The sequence below is a fragment of the Chelonia mydas genome, chromosome 10 (assembly GCF_015237465.2).
Source record: "Chelonia mydas isolate rCheMyd1 chromosome 10, rCheMyd1.pri.v2, whole genome shotgun sequence".
NCBI classification, from domain to species: Eukaryota; Metazoa; Chordata; order Testudines; family Cheloniidae; genus Chelonia; species Chelonia mydas.
Genome location: NC_051250.2, coordinates 44,886,088 through 44,899,769, shown reverse-complemented (window position 1 = coordinate 44,899,769; position 13,682 = coordinate 44,886,088).

The window sequence follows — 13,682 nt, the reverse complement described above, 5'->3', positions numbered from 1 at the left end:
GATCCACACAGATCAGTCGATCTTAGAAGCCATCTGTGGTTCTATAATTGTTTGTAGCATGTGAATGTAGTTGGTGGAGAGGCCTTGATTGGAATCTAGGTACAGAATAATTTCCCATTTCAGAAAAACAAGTACTAAGATGCAGTGAAAACTGTATACATTTGTGGGATCCTTCACCATAATGTCTGGTTTTATGCCAAACTTGTGCACATTTAAAGTGTATCCAGGTAACAACTGAGTGAATGATAAATGGGCTGAAAACTGTTAACATCAGTTTCAGTAACATTCTCTAGGGAAACTAGTAAGCAGGAAGCCCTCGATTATAGTATCAGCTAGCTAGTTGTTCAAGAGATACTTCATGTCTTCAACATTACTGTAAATGTTCTGTACATGAACACTCTTCATAGATGGATAACCTGTTGAGGATTTTCACAGAAGTTATATAGCTTTTTTGTTCTTTCGGGAGACCGTGAAGACGGTGATGCTCCAGAATTAAACTTGTCCAGTGCAAAGGAAGACACACCTTTTCCCCTTGGGAACAGGTTTACCTCAACTTGTCCCCTTTTCATGTTTTCCCCCTGCTTTGATGTTTTTCTTTGCAGCATCAATTCTGATTTCACTCATCAGAGGAGAATCCAATGCTGCCAGTGTGTGGAGTTCATCCTTTTGTCATGTTTTTTTCCTTCCAGGTTTGCTTTTTCTTGCATTCATCGTGAGTTTTTTCAGAGCATACTCTGCCTTTTTTGCGTTTAGACTTGTACCTCTGGACTTTTGTGCTGCCGATATGTGGCAACATGTTCGAGAAGTGTTGCAGGAACATGTTTCAACTGGGAATAATTTCACCACATACTCCTTTGTGCATAATCCTCTGATTCAGAAGCAGCTGGACTGTGATTGTAGAAATACACAGTTTTGCTTCGCTATCAGGTCAGGTAGACCAGAGGTTCTCAAACTGGTCTGTGGACCACCAGTGATCCACGAGCTCCATTCAGGTGGTCCACGGATAGTTCCCTCTTAGGTGTGCACCTAGGTGGCTGCACACAAGAGAATGAAGGGCCACCCACCTAATTAGTAGAGCCACGCAGGCATGGCTCCAATTAGGTGACTGGACCCTGGAGAAGACACATATGTAAGGTGAGTTGGTGGCCTTGGGGGGAATAGCGGGGAGGAAGCAGTGGGGTGAGTAGAGGTGGTGGGGGGAATTTGGGAAGTGCAGAGCTGCAGTGGCCAGGGAAAGACAGCCCTCCTTCCCAGCCCCAGCTCAGGGGCTGCTGCGGTGGGGGGGAGAGGGCACATCCATCGCATTAGAAAGGTAAGACTACTGATATTAAAATGAGTTGTGTGCTTTTATTTATAGAACAAAAAAAGTTAATTCAGTTTTTTTTATATAGCACTTTTATCCAAAGCACTTTACAATAGTGAGCTAATGGTACTAACAACATTTGGAAAGATCATTAAGTGGTCTGCCAAGACGCTCAGCAATTTTCAAGTGGTCTGTGGGGCAAAAAAAGTTTGAGACCCACTGAGCTAGACCTTCCATGGTCTTTGATTTGTGATCATCTCTTTTGAGCCAAACACACGTTCTGTTACACTACCCCTTTATAAAGGACGCAGTCTTGTCTATGGGCATGTAATCAACTGAGAATTCAATATAATCTGGATTTAACTGTTTGCATGCTTGGGTAAGATGATAATTTCCCATGCCACACCATCCTCTTAAAACTTTGTAGATAGAATGTTTGCAGGAGGTAGAAAGCCAACACCATTTTGTCTGTGTTCGCTTCCTTCCGCTTAGTTAGCCTATTCAGCAGAATTCAGACTTTGTTTTTTGTAATTCCACTGGTTTACATGTCTCTTTCTTCCAATAGCCATCTGCCAGTCTTTGACACAATGACCTTTCTGAGTTTCTGATCAAAATGATCGAGAGAGGATGCACGCCATTTTACCTTTAGTTTTCCCAACATCTCCCCAAGTTCCTCTTCATTCTCATAGTTTAATAGCTGAAGAACACTGTTGTCATAAACTTTCCTGTCAACTTTCCCTCCTTTCTGAGCTAAACCCAGAATTTCACATTTTTGATTATATGATTGCAGTAAATCGTGTGTGTATAACTCCACACAGCATTCCCTAGAGCTTATACAGTAGCTGCTTCTCTGTCTCTTACCATTACCTGTTGCTGACATGGGATATGCATTTTGCTAGAAATGAAAAGAACTTCTCATGCACATGTGTTGTCAGCTTGTCATGAATCAGTGCAGTCATAGGAATTGCTGGATGTTCTTCAAAAAAGGCATGTTGAAATGTTGAGGGGGAGACATAAAAGTCCCTTATCTGAAATTTTGTCTCATGTGAAAGAAGCGTAGTTGGCTTCAGCCTCCTCAAAAAGCCCAATAATTCCTGGACGAGCCAAAATTATAGAGATTGCAGGGACCAGTAAGTACTGACACACACATCCTTCCTGGCTATCATGAAGCTCAAGTCTCATACACACCATGTAAATCATTTGGGACTGATTTTTGTTGTGTATTTTGGGGCAGCATCACTGTCATATGGGCAGATGAAGCATCAGCTTGTGTTATTTGTCACCGGTAAATTAGACAGGCATGTTTCTACTCTAGCTTTCAACAGTACAGAGGCATTGTACAAGCATAATATCACAAGGAATATTTTCTCATATACCCATGGGGCATGCATACTTTGTGTTTTCGTACTTCCATCAAGAATTTCATATCGGTATTGGTGAAACATAACTTCATCTGTATTGATCAGTCTTCAAAAATATGTCTTCTTTACCAGAGGATCCCCACACTTGGCAAAAGATATTTCCCTTTGTGGATCCATTTGTATTAATTGCACCTCCAGTCATCTTTTTTATTCTTTGTCTTCATCAATATCTATGAACAGCTGTACATTTTTTGGTTTAGAAGCTGGGAGAGTTGATATTTTTTCTTTTATAGGATTTCTTAAAATATCCAGTGCTTCTTATGGTGAAAGTGGTCCCAATTTATTCACATAAATAAGCCTGTAGTTCTCAACCTTTCCAGACTACTGTACCCCTTTCAGTGTATAGTATATAGAACAGATTAAAAAAGTCATTGTATGAAATTTTACTTTGTACTGACGTTGCTAGTGCTTTTTATGTAGCCTGTTGTAAAACTAGGCAAATATCTAGATGAGTTGAAAGACCTCTGTGTACTCCAGGGTACCACTGGTTGAGCACCACTGTAAACTAAACTACACTTAGTGGAGAAAATAAAAGACTGAACAATCTATTATATTCTTGAAGGTTTTATTAAACCTTCCTCAAACTTTGCACAAATCATGCTTTACAGTTTTCAAGAGGCATGTGACCAGAGTAGGAAGACTGAAGTAGAATAATTTCTTGCATTTAAGCAACACTCAGTTCCAGCTCAACAACTGGCAACAATAGCTAGAAATTTAGGGGCCTATTCTCAACCTACTTACACAATAGGGAGGAGTATAAAAATATTGCTCAAGCATGCAGGGGTGTAATCAGGAAGGCCAAAACACAACTGGAGTTGCAGCTAGCAAGGGATGTGAAGGGTAACAAGAAGGGTTTCTACAGGTATGTTAGCAACAAGAAAAAGGTCAGGGGAAGTGTGGGACCCTTAATGAATGGGGGAGGCAACCTAGTGACAGATGATGTGGAAAAAGCTGAAGTACTCAATGCTTTTTTTGCCTCAGTCTTCACAGACAAGGGCAGCTCCCACACTCCTGTCCTGGGCAACACAGTATGGAGAGGAGGTGAGCAGCCCTCAGTGGTGAAAGAACAGGTTAAGGACTGTTTAGAAAAGTTGGACATGCACAATTCCATGGGTCCACATCTAATGCATCCAAGGGTGCAGAGGAAATTGGCTCATGTGATTGCAGAGCTATTGGCCATTAGCTTTGAAAACTCTTGGCAATCAGGGGAGGTCCCGGATGATTGGAAGAAGGCAAATATAGTGCCTATCTTTAAAAATGGGAAGGAGAACTCGTGGAACTACAGACAGGTCAGCTTCACCTCAGTCCCTGGAAAAATCATGGAGCAGGTCCTCAAGGAAATCATTTTGAAGCACTTGGAGGAGAGGAAGGTGATCAGAAACAGTCAACATGGATTCAAAAAGTGGAAATCATGCCTGACCAACCTGATTGCCTTCTATGATGAGATAACTGGCTCTGTGGATATGGGGAAAGCAGTGGATATGATATATCTTGATTTTAGCAAAGCTTTTGATACGGTCTCCCACAGTATTTTGGGAGCAAGTTAAAAAAGTATGGATTGGATGAATGGACTATAAGGTGGATAGAAAGCTGGCTAGTTTGTCAGACTCAACAGGTAGTGATCAATGGCTCGATGTCTAATTAGCAGCCAGTATCAAGCAGAGTGCCCCAGGGGTTTTGTTCAAAATCTTTATTAATGATCTGGATGATGGGATGGATTGCACCCCCAGCAAGTTCACGAATGACACTAAGCTGGAGGGAGAGGTAAATATGCTGGAGGCTAAGGATAGGGTCCAGAGTGACCTAGCTAAATTGGAGGATTGGGCCAAAAGAAATCTGATGAGGTTCAACAAGGACAAGTGCAGAGTCCTGCACTTAGGATGGAAGAATCCCATGCACCCCTACAGCCTGTGGACCGACTAGCTAAGCAACAGTTCTGCAGAAAAGGACCTGACGATTACAGTGGATGAGAAACTGGATAAGAGTCAGCAGTGTGCCCTTGTTGCCAAGAAGGCTAATGTCATATTGGGCTGCATTAGTAGGAGCATTGCCAGCAGATTGAGGAAAGTGATTATCCCCTCTGCTTGGCACTGGTGAGGCCACATCTGGACTATTGTGTCAGTTTTGGGCCCCCTCATTACAGAAAGGATGTGGACAAATTGGAAAAAGTCCAGCAGAGGGCAACAACAATGATCAGGGGGCTGGGGCACATGACTTACGAGGAGAGGCTGAGGGAACTGGACTTGTTTAGTCTGCAGAAGAGAAGAGTGAGGGGGGATTTGATAGCAGCCTTCAACTACCTGAAGGGGAGTTCCAAAGAGGCTGGCGCTTGGCTGTTCTCAGTGGTGGCAGATGACAGAACAAGAAGCAATGGTCAGGGCCACCCCTAGTTATTCTGGGGCCCTACACAATGCCCCCCACCCCCCCCCCGGGAGACCCAGGCCTCTGTGGGAGGGGGGGGCTGACCCCAAGCCTCTGTTGGGGGGGATGGCTTGGGGGGCAGGGGGGAACCACCCCCCAGCACTCACTGGCGGCGCGGAGCAGGCTGGGGCCAGGTCACTGCACTTCCCTCTGTCGGTGAGTGCAGCCCTGGCCCTACTGCAGAGCTATGGGGAGTGGCAGCAGGGCTGGGGCAGAGCAGGGATGGGGGCCCTGGGGAAGAGCCAGAGCAGGGCCTGTGCAGGGCACCAGGAAATTTGGTGCCCCAAATTTCCTGGTGCCCTACATAGCTGCGTACTTTGCATATGGGTAAGGACGGCCCTGGCAACGGTCTCAAGTTGCAGTGTGGGAGGTCTATGTTGGATAGTAGGAAAAACTATTTCACTACGAGGGTGGTGAAGCACTGGAATGGCATACCTAGGGAGGTGGTGGAATCTCTATCCTTAGAGGTTTTTAAGGCCCGGCTTGACAAAGCCCTGGCTGGAATGATTTAGTTGGTGTTGGTCCTGCTTTGAGCAGGGGCTTGGACTCGATGACCTCCTGAGGTCTCTTCCAACCCTAATCTTCTATGATTCTGTAATATATAATTGTATGCACAGGAAATTTCCACACCTTGTAAGCAGCTCCACTCCTTCTCAACATCAGTTGAGAGCTGTGTGCAGGGGGGAATGTCAGGGTTCTGCACTGAGGGGAACTGAGGTGAAAAGATTTAGTTTAGCAAGAAAGCAAGTATTCATCCCATGGAACGCTCACTATCCCTCTCACTGCTGGGGGAGCAGAAGGGTGAGGGTCCCTGAGGGAGCGGGGCCATGGTTAGCACTGATTGAGTGGAGGGGAGCTGAGAGTCATTGAGGGAGAGCCGTGGGGGAGCAGCAGTAACCCCTATATATAGGTTGCCTAACACTTTTCTTTGTAAACATACTTCAGGCCTTTATCTGAAGATCTCTAGCACCTCCATGATCTGAAGCAGGATTGTGTCATTTGCTAGGGTGGGCTAGTACTTAGATCAGAGAGGTGTGTGGTTTACAGGTCCCATGTAAATTCCTGTAGATTTGGCTGAATTATGAACCACATCATTTCTCATTTGCATTGTGCTCACCACAGTTTGCTTGCTCCCTGAGCAAACATTTATTAGCCTTGTGCAGGCACCTCTTGTTAGTATGCAACACAGAGACGAAATAGATCTTCCATCTCAGAAGATCATACATTCAAGTTTCACTCCTACAATTGGTCTTAATATCACCTTTATCATTGAGTAAGTGTTCATAACCCATAAAGCAATTACACAAGATCCAGAGCCTTGGCTTCTAATATGGCAACCCAAGCTCTCAGCCACCTAGCCCTACTGTCTGTCAGCCAAATCTAAGTACATGGCTATGCTGTCTGTAAAACAGGGTGTCACTGGGGTGATGCTCTGGAACTACTCCCTCTGAAGCCAGTCAGGACTCTGGTGGAGCATGTCTCCTCTCTCTGAGCATATTGTTTCCAGGGCAAGAAGTTTACACAGCTTCGACTTTCCTGGGTCTGACTTTGGAGCATTCAGCATCCCCTTCCACGCAGTGTGCTCCCCGCAGCGATTTCGCCCGGGTGAGGCTCCTGGGGAAGCCAGAGGGCCCTGCACCCCAACTCTGCAGTCAGATGTGACTCTCAGCCAGACAGTAAAACAGAAGGTTTATTAGTCGATAGGAACATAGTGTAGGATAGAACTTGTTAGCACAGAAATCAGTGACTTTCAGCCAAGTACATCTTGGGGGAAGGGGAGCCCAGAGCAGGGATTTCCCTAAACCTCCCCCCCCATAAATTTCCCCAACACCCCCCCACACACACACTCACATAGTTACATGCAGTGTTGACAGTTTAGTCATTGGTTGGAAATTTGAATTGAAATTGAAACATTAATACACACTTTAAAAGCATATACAGTATATGAGAAAATGAAATATAATGGGTTTGAAAAGTATGAACAAAGACTAGCCTCCTCACACAGCTGTTATTTATGACAATGTCAGCACATTTGTTTTGGCTATATTGGCCTACCTAATAATTTCAAATTGTTATATATAAGCAAGATCTGAATGAGCTCTCCCCTGACAGCTAGTGAAAGACTTCAAGACCAGACTGTATTTACATGAACTCACCTACTCGGCCTAAGTATCCAGCAGACAGAACTGTGCCGCCCAAGTGAACAATTTTGGCCGGTGTTGGGTTACAAATCACTTAAGTATTAAATGTGGGGGGGTCATGAAATGTTGTTCTCCATATTGTATGAGGAAAGGGCAGCAGAACTGTACTTAGCCTGGCTGAATGAGGGGGTCTCCCTCCGTGCTTAATTTGTGCTAAGGCTTGGCAGAGCTGAGCCCCAGCACCTCTAGGCTTGACATTTTGCAGCCCTGGGACCTCTGGGCTTCTCACATTAGTTATGAAAGTAACAAACTTGCTTAAGCCCCAGCACCTCTTTCATTACAAATTAAGCACTGGTTACACTCAACTGAACTGCACTCCCTAAGCAGGAGGTTTGGATGCCATACCCCAGTGAAGAGAGAGAGGGTGGGGCACAGGGGTTTTGCTTGGTGGTGTGGGCTCTGCCTAAGAGTCACAGGCACTAGTTGACCTGCCCCTCTCTCCTGTTTAGAGAGAGAGTTGATTAGGCTTCATAAGTGACCACTAGAGCTGAAATCACTGATAATCAGGTTTAAGTGCTTAGACCTGCTGCAGGACAGTGTTTCTGTGGAAGAGACAGCCCAGCCTGCACTAGCAGCAAGGTTTCCCCACTGAGAGCTGGGTGGACCTTTGAGACACCGACTCACAGAGGTCACAGTGGCAGGTGGTAGCAGAAGGTGACAGCACAGGGCAATTAGGAGTAGAGTGAACGTTGGCACAACAAACAAAGTGGCCAGAGCATTGGACTATGTTTTAGGGACTTTGCTCCAGAATGCTAGATTTGTGATTGGGAAACTTATATAAATATACATTTCCTAGTAGGCCAAGATTTTAAAAATGCATTATTTGTCAAGGTCATTCTCCCATATCATCGCTATCTCAAGAGGTCACTATCTTGGGGAGTTTCTGTACTAACCTTTTTTATTATTATAATTATTTTTTATGTAAGAATGGCCATATTGGGTCAGACCAATGGTCCATCTAGCCCAGTATCCTGTCTTCCAACCATAACTATTACAGGTGTTTCAGAGGGAATGAACAGAACAAGGAATCATTGCGTGATCCATCCCCTGTCGTCCACTCCCAGCTTCTGGCAAACAGAGGCTAGGGACACTCAGCATGGTGTTGCATCCCTGCCCAACCTAACTAATAGTCATTGATGGACCTAACCTCCGTGTTATAATTTTGGCCTTCACAACATCCCTGGCAAAAAGTTCCATGGGTGACAGTACGTTGTGTGAAGAAGTACTTCCTTTTGTTTGTTTTAAACTTCCTGCCTATTAATTTCATTGGGTGACCCCTGGTTCTTGTGTTAAGTGGAGAAGGTAAATAACACTTCCTTATTTATTTTTTCCACACCAGTCAAGATTTTATAGGCCTCTATCATATCTCCTCTTAGTCGTCTCTTTTCCAAGCTGAAAAGTCCCAGTCTTTTAAATCTGACAAGAGATTAAAAATACCCCTAATCATTTTTATTGCCCTTCTCTGTACCTTTTCCAATTCCAATATATCTTTTTTGAGATGGGGCGACCAGAACTGCACGCAGTATTCAAGATGTGGGCATATCATGGATTTATATAGTAAAAGTGGAGGAGCTTGGTTTGCCAGACTGATCAGCTAAGCCCACACTGACAACCTATACGAAAAGACTGCAAAACACCATGCCTCTGGACTGCATCAACAAGCAGAAAGCCTTATAAGCCCGTAACTGTCAACGCCAATGTTAGAAGAACTTAATGAGGCTGTTAAGAATGCTGGAGACACAACTCAGCTTATGGGACCCAGCATGGCTGTGGCATCATACTTCCTATTTAAGCACGAGATACCACACACCACAGACGCCAACTTTTTCCTGCGCTGGTGGGTGTTCGTGCCCCCCTCGTCCCCCCCCGCCCCTACTCCACCCCTGCCCCAAAGTCCCTGCCCTAACGCCGCCCCTCCCTGCCCCTATTGGACACCTCCCCAAATCCCTACCCCAGCCCCTCCTCCTCCCCCAAGTGCGTGGCATTCCCCCTCCTCCCCCCTCCCTCCCTGGCTTGCTGCATGAAACAGCTGTTTCACGGTGCAAGCGCTGGGAGTGAGGGGGAAGAAGCAGGATGCAGCGGCGCACTCAGGGGCAGAGGCGGAGGTGAGCTAGGGCGGGGGGGGTGGGGCGGGGCAGGGAGCCACCAGTAGGTGCAGAGCACCCACCAATTTTTCCCCGTGGGTGCTCCAGCCCTGGAGCACCCACAGAGTCGGCACCTATGTCACACACTACAAACTGGAGGCCAATGTTAAGTGCATTGTCATTTGTTCATCCTGAAGTTGGACACTGGTTTCAAACAAGACTGGCAAATGCTCACTATCTTTCTGAAAAAACTCAGCTGACTCTCTAGAAGCATGCAGTGCAACCGTGAAAGACTCAACAGTTGAAAAAGTGAAGAACTCTCTCACCACATTCAAAATATGTGCATACATGGCTAATGAATGCACCAATGCAAATAGGCATTAAGTATTAAGTCATTGTATATGTTATCTTGATGTCTGTGGTAGACCAGTAGATGCATTCTAGATGTTCAGGTTATAGAAGACACATGAGCTGCATCTGTGACATCTTATAAGAGTTAAATGCTTGTAAAATGAACCCTAAAAAGATGGCTGCTTGTGCATTTGGTGCAGATGCAAACTTCTCTGGAAGACATAGTGGATACAAGCTTTGCTCAGAGAAAAGTATAACCCTAATTTCTCCTATACACACTGCAGAGGCCATCTACTCCAGCTAGCGCTAGTACAAGCTGCAGAATCTTCAAAAGTCATTAAAAAGCCATAAATTTAATGGCTTTTTTATACTCTCTTTTTCAGCAAGAGTCCAAAAGGACTGAACGTCTTGGAAACAAACAGAAGATACACTGGGATTGAAGTTCAGATTAGACCAACCTGGGAAAACCTGCTGGCTTTCTCATGAACGATTCTTGGCTGTTGTCTTAAAATTACTACAGCCGTTATTACTGGCTTTGGAAAGTATCCACCAAGATAGGACAGATCTAAGTAGTGAGGCTGGTGGACTACTTTTGTTACTAGGTTCAGAGAAGACTATAGCCATTCTCTCTCTTGTAAGTCTACTGTTGAAACTCATTAAACAATGTCATCCAGGTGTCTGCTAAAACAGTAGTAGATCTTTGTCCAGCAGTAGAAGCTACCCTTGGATCAATCAGAGAGTTATCCATTGAAAATGTACTGGAAGAAGCAAAGACTTCAGTCCAGAAGTTGACTAATGAAGGTACCTTTTTTGACTCCTTAAGTGAAGAGGACAAGAAGTGCTTGTTAAACCAGCTGAAAAAGTACACAGACTTGATTCTTACAAATCTACAATAGCGATTTCTGGATTCTACTCAACCTCTACGTAGCTTTTACAGATGCCTGTCTTATAAAACACCTACAGTTGAGTGGAGTGAGGCACTACCAGCAATGGGGCTGCCATGTGCTCAGGACAGAATAGAGAATTTTGACCACAGAGTGGAATATCAGATGACAAGCAAATGACGATTTAACTTCAACTTCTTTATCGTCGCTAGTGGTTTGACCCAACCTTTGTGCTATGTTTCCTGGGATGAAAGAAGTAGAAATTCATCTCTTGCTACTCCCAGTCACAACAGCTACAGTTGAGCATTCTTTTTCTCATTGAATAGAATTGTGTGTTCTGAAAGAAGTCACCTTCGGCCTGATCATGAGCATATCATGAAGGACTGGAAGTAACGGACACACAAGAAGACACCAAAGAGTGCAAAATTACAACAAGAAACCAAGAAGACTGTAGATGTCATGCTTCATAGTAGGCTTGAGTAGCCAACTTTAATTTTTGTGATGATTTTAAAACATGAGTTAAGTCTAATAAAATGGTCATGAAACATTTTTCAGTTTTCACAATGGTGCCATACAGCCCACCTTTGCCCTCACGGTCTCCACCCTCATCAGCCCTCCCTGCCACCCCCCGAAATATTCCAACACCCCCTCAAATTTCAATTCCTGGGGAAAACACTGGCACAGAGCCAGGGCTTTGGCCCTCCCTCTGCACCTCAAGCCAGCCGAGACTAACTCGCTTCCAGCTGCCTGGTCCCCACCCTGCCCATTGCTACTCCTCCGGCCTTTGTCTCGCATCCTGGGTCAAGAGTCACCTGGTCGCATCCCCCTGCTGGGTCTCAGATTACGAAGGGGTGGCCCTAGCATCAGTGCAGGCAGCTGGTGCAGCCTCTGCAAAAGTCACACACGCTTATTCCCACCACCTAGACATTGGTGCAATACACAGGGAAACTGAGGCACACACAGCATTCGTGCAAAACAGTAAGGTTCACATAGGCTCACATACAACATAACAAGGGAGAATCCCCATTTCATCACATCTCTCCCCCCCTTCAAGACCAAACTGAGCAGGATCACTTTAGCCAGTGGCCTGTGGAAGTTCAGAACTCCCTCTCCAGGACAAAGCATCAGCTCTAACATTTGCACTCCCCTTAACGTGGACCACCTCCATCGCATAATCCTGGAAGGACAGACTCCACCTCAGAAACTTGGCATTGGCCCCTCTCATCATGGTGCAGCCATGGCAGGGTGCGTAGTCTGGGTACACAGTGAAGTGCCGCCCAAATAGATCCGGCTGCAGCCTTTTAAAAGCCCACTCCATGGCCAGGAACTCCTTCTCTATGGCTGCATAGCCCTGTTCCCATGAAAGCCACTCAGGTACATCATGTGGTGTTTCTTCCCCTCTGCATTAGCTTGCCTTGGCACCATGCCCAGCCCTGTGTGGGGGGCATTGGTGAACACCATAAAGGTCTTGTCAAAGTCTGGGTTTCCTAGCACTGGGCACCAGATTCTCCTTCAGCAGGCAGAAAGCCCTCTGGCACTGCCTGGTCCAGAACAGCTTGTCTGGCTTACCCTTCTTGCATAGCTCAATGATGGGAACTGACACAGAGCTAAAGTGGGACACAAACCTCCAGTAGTGCTCCGCCATCCCAGTAAAGGCCTGAGCCTCTTTCTTGGTCTGGGCAGCAGGCCAGTCTCTGATCACCCCCACCTTGGCTGGCTCTGGCTTTAGGCAACCGCTCCCCACCTTGTGACCCAGGTGCGACACCTCTGCCATCCCCACCTTGCATGTCCCAGCTTTTACAGTTAGCCTTGCATCCTGGGGGCGACTCAACCCCTTCTTCACCTGGGACACATTGTCCTCCCAGGTCTGGCTAATGGCACAAGTATCATCAATGTACCACTGACTATGAGCCAACAATGTAAGGCAGTTGTGAAAAAGGCTAATATCATTCTGGGGTGATGTGAACAAATTGGAAAGAGTCCAGAGGAGAGCAACAAAAATAATAAAACGTTTAAAAACCTGATCTATGAGGAAAGGTTAAAAAAATGGACATGTTTAGCCTTGAGAAAAGAAGACTGAGGGAGGTCCTGATTATGGTCTTCAAATATGCTAAGGGCTGCTATAAAGCAGACAGTGATGAATTGTTCTCCATCTCCATCAAAGGTAGGACAAACATAACTGGCTTAATCGACAAAGGGAGATTTAATTAGATATTAGGAAGAACTTTCTAACTATAAGGATAGTTAGGCTCTGGAACAGGTTACCGAGGGAGAATATGGAATCCGCATTGCTGACAGTTTTTAAGAACAAGTTGGGGAAACACCTGTCAGGGATGATCTAGGTTTACTTGGTCCTGCAACAGCACAATGGGCTGGACTAGAAGACCTCTTGAGTCTCCTTCCAATCCTACATTTCTGTGGTTATTAGCATACAAAGGGGAGATGAAACCAATACTGCACTACCAGGGAAAGCAACTGCAGCTAGATATAAACCAAACTTGTTTGCAAGGCCAGGCAGTCTCCCTCCCTACTTTGGCAGATACCCAGACTATCAGAGCTGGTGTCTCGCACCTCGTGTTTGCTTTGCAGATGGACCATCTCCTTCCCAACAAGGGGAGGTAGTTTCATCTCTTCCTCATCTGCTCATGTAATTCATCATTTTCAGAATCATGCCAGCCCAAAAACCATGTCATAATGAAGTTGTCAGTCCTGAAGTAAGATTCACACAAGCACAGGGGGCTGCCCGCATAGATCTCATCAGAGGAAAAGGACTTAAAGCTGTAATTTGCTTTTCATTGTAAAATCAGTTTTTGCACACACATAAAGGAAATCCCTTTCCATGTGTAAATTGGCATGTGTGGCCTCTAGCTCAAGATTAATTTTATTAGAAACTTTCAGGTTAATCAAACAAGGGATTAGTAAACTTTGTGGCTTTTGAAAATGAGTCATCTCATTTTTAAAGCCTTCCCCCCCGCCCCCAATCTATAGCTGAGGTACTGCTATCCCTTTTGACCCAA